The following is a 3,107-nucleotide window of genomic DNA, read 5'->3' as shown; positions in this document are numbered from 1 at the left end:
ACACCCTGGCTCCAGTGCCACACCACAAGTTACGACCACACATGTGACACCTAACGAGCGATGCCCAGTTCCGCGCCCCGCGCGTTCGTAGCCAAGCATGCTCTAGCCCTCGCCAGCGAAAAGCCACGGAGTCAGTGCGTAGAGCGATGCCCGGTTCCGCGCCCAGCGCGTTCGTAACCAAGCATCCCTTAGCCCCCGCTCCCGTCGTCGTCCAGCGACAACTCAGGGGACGTCACTCCATTTATTCCGCTCTCGAATGACCAGAGGAGCTCTACCGAGGCAATACCCCATCCCGGCTTGGGGTCGTGATACACACGCACCTGAAAATCCACTTATGCCAATAAAACAGGCTTTTCTCAATTAAATAAAATGCACATGCATGCACCATGTAAATGCGATTTCAATGCACAAAACGATCAACCAATCATAAATCAATAAATCAAGCAACTCTGTCCTCCATCCATCCGACCCCCGAACTCCTTGGACTCAGTTCGGAATCAGCCAACCAACAGATAAATATTTATTGAATGAGCAAAATATATTTAAATCTAAAAGTAGAGTTTGGAAAATACTTATAGTGCTATATGGTATTTTTTGAAAGCTCGCAGCGTTGCAAACAGCGGAGGAAAAGGAACGTAACAGTATAATTTACACTGTTGCCGTGGGTAATAAATTACCCACTTTCGAATGGGAACAAACCAAGGCATGAAATTGATAGGGAAAGGTCTTGAGATATTTATGAAGTTAAAGGAAATGAGTTTTGGCCGTGGGTGGTGGAAATGACGGTCGAAGGTCAAAAAGGGGCTGAACGGAGTTGAGCTCGTGGGAGCTGCTCTGGCAACGGATTAAGGCCGGAAATGGGTGGTTTAGGTCGGCAAGGGGTAGGGGAAGAAGCTGTGAAGAGATGGTGGCCGGAGGTGGTGCGACGGCGCCGGAATCGGTGAAAAACCGTATGGCTTGGAGGAGCTCGTGGTGACTAACGGTGGCTCAGATGGAGGTGAAACTTGGTGGGGATGTTCACCGGTGAGAGGGGAAGAAAACTGGGTGGGTGGTGTAGGCCACGCCATCGTCAAACGGTGGTTCTGGGCTGCGAAAGCAACCGGCAACAGGGGGAAAAAACAGAGCAGGTGCAGTGACTTCCAGGGGCTCGTGGCGACCAACAACTGGTCCGATGGCTCTGAAAATTGGTGGGGATGAACTCTGGTAGGAGGGGAAGAGAATGGTGGGGGTGGTGTACAACACAGCCGCCGGACGGCGGCGCAATGGGCCGCCGAAGTGGCATTGACGGTAAGGGGAAAAAGAAGGGGCAGCGCGTGGGAGGGAGGAAACAGGGAAGAAAGAAGAAGAAAAAGAAAGAAAAAAAGAAAAGGAAAAAGAGAAAAATAAAAAGAGAAAAGAAAAGAAATGAGGTCCAATCCTCACTCAGGAAACCAAAAATAGATCCGCCAAAAACGATATTAAAAACCGTAAAACGACTAAATAAATTAAACACAACATCAAATAAATTAAAACCAATTTAAAATACAATAATTTAAAATAAAAAAACTATTATATTAAATAAATTAAAAAGCGTCTTCAGTGAAAATACATGTAAAAACGGGTCATCACATTTTATGTGTCAATTTTTTTTTTTAAAATTTTTTTGCATCACACGTGCATCTTTTTTACATGTGTACTCATTCTCATTCATAATCATCTTCGTGAATACACCAAATCCACCATAATCAATTTTATTGAAGCATTCACAGATCCCCTAATGCAGTCATCTAAACTTTACGGTAAGATGATGGTTTGACACATGTAGCTAGAGAACTCTTTTGCTTGAGTATTCATGTGAATTTGGAGAGGATTAAGATCCTACAAATATAGTAAATTGTGATAAGTGTTCATTGATCTGTTGAATTGGACACTTCTTTTGAGAATATCATTATATGGTTTGTGGTAAGATGGTGGATATACTTGGGATATGACGAAAGTTAACTTAGGATCAACGTTTGAGCCTTTCAATCTAACCATTTCCATCATAGACCCCTAGTAGCCAACTTTGAGCCAATAAACATATTTAGTTTTTTCTTTTCATATGCCTATATCATCCATACCTCTCCACATTGGAGTATAACCTATACATTGATTTTTCTACCCTTTTTACTTCCAAGTGCATACTAGTTGTGGAATTTGCATTTTCTTTCTTTTGTTTTATCATTTTTAATTTAAAAAAAAAAAGAAAAAAAGAGAAGAATACAAGTTGCAAAGTCTTCAATTGAGTGAGCTTCAAAGGCAAAAAAAAAAAAAAAAAGGTTGGGTAGAAATGGCAAGAATACCAAAGTGGCATGTGTTTGTCCATCAAATTTTTGAAAAAGAGAGAGAGAGAAGAGGAAGAAGAAGGAAAAATATTATTATTTGATGATTTGAAAAGTTGGAGAATACATTCAAGTGAGAAGTATGGTATACTGAGATATTTAATCCCTTTGTATGTACTAGGGAGTTTTTGAATCCTTTTCATCTTTATATATATATATATAGCCTTGAACCTAAGCCACATTACAATCTTTTGTGTTGACCATTCTGATCCTAAGTAAGATTTCAGAAAGATTGGTGGAAGTCTCATTTGTTAGTATTCCTATCATAAGACCAATGTTTGCTTGTTGGTTGTATATAATTGCCTAATTTTTCACGAGTGTGTGTACACCTATTGTCAACTCCATAGAGAAAATCCTCATATGAAACACTTTTATATCCATAAGTTATAGAGCTGAACTTTTTGTTTGAGATGTTCTTGACGTTGTATGTCAAGGCTTCTGGTAAGATGGTTTGGAACACACACACACACTCTTCGGATTGCTATAGGTGAATTGTTTGTGATAGGGTTGTTGAATTCTTAATATTGCTTTGACATCTGAATTTGGAAAGTGTGACTTGGTGACCTTTGTGTGTATTTTTTTTGTCTCTTTCGTTGTTTTGGCATAAAAATTACTAGAGACTCGCAATGAGTAAGTTGGGGTTTGTAATAAGTGTGCAAAAGTACACTCTAAATACCCTATTATTGGATTAAAATGCTAAAATGTGAATAGAAATCATAGAAATTAATGTGTATTTTGTAATTGAGT

Source organism: Carya illinoinensis, chromosome 1 (genome assembly GCF_018687715.1).
Source record: "Carya illinoinensis cultivar Pawnee chromosome 1, C.illinoinensisPawnee_v1, whole genome shotgun sequence".
Taxonomy (NCBI): domain Eukaryota; kingdom Viridiplantae; phylum Streptophyta; class Magnoliopsida; order Fagales; family Juglandaceae; genus Carya; species Carya illinoinensis.
This window is presented reverse-complemented; position numbering follows the sequence as displayed.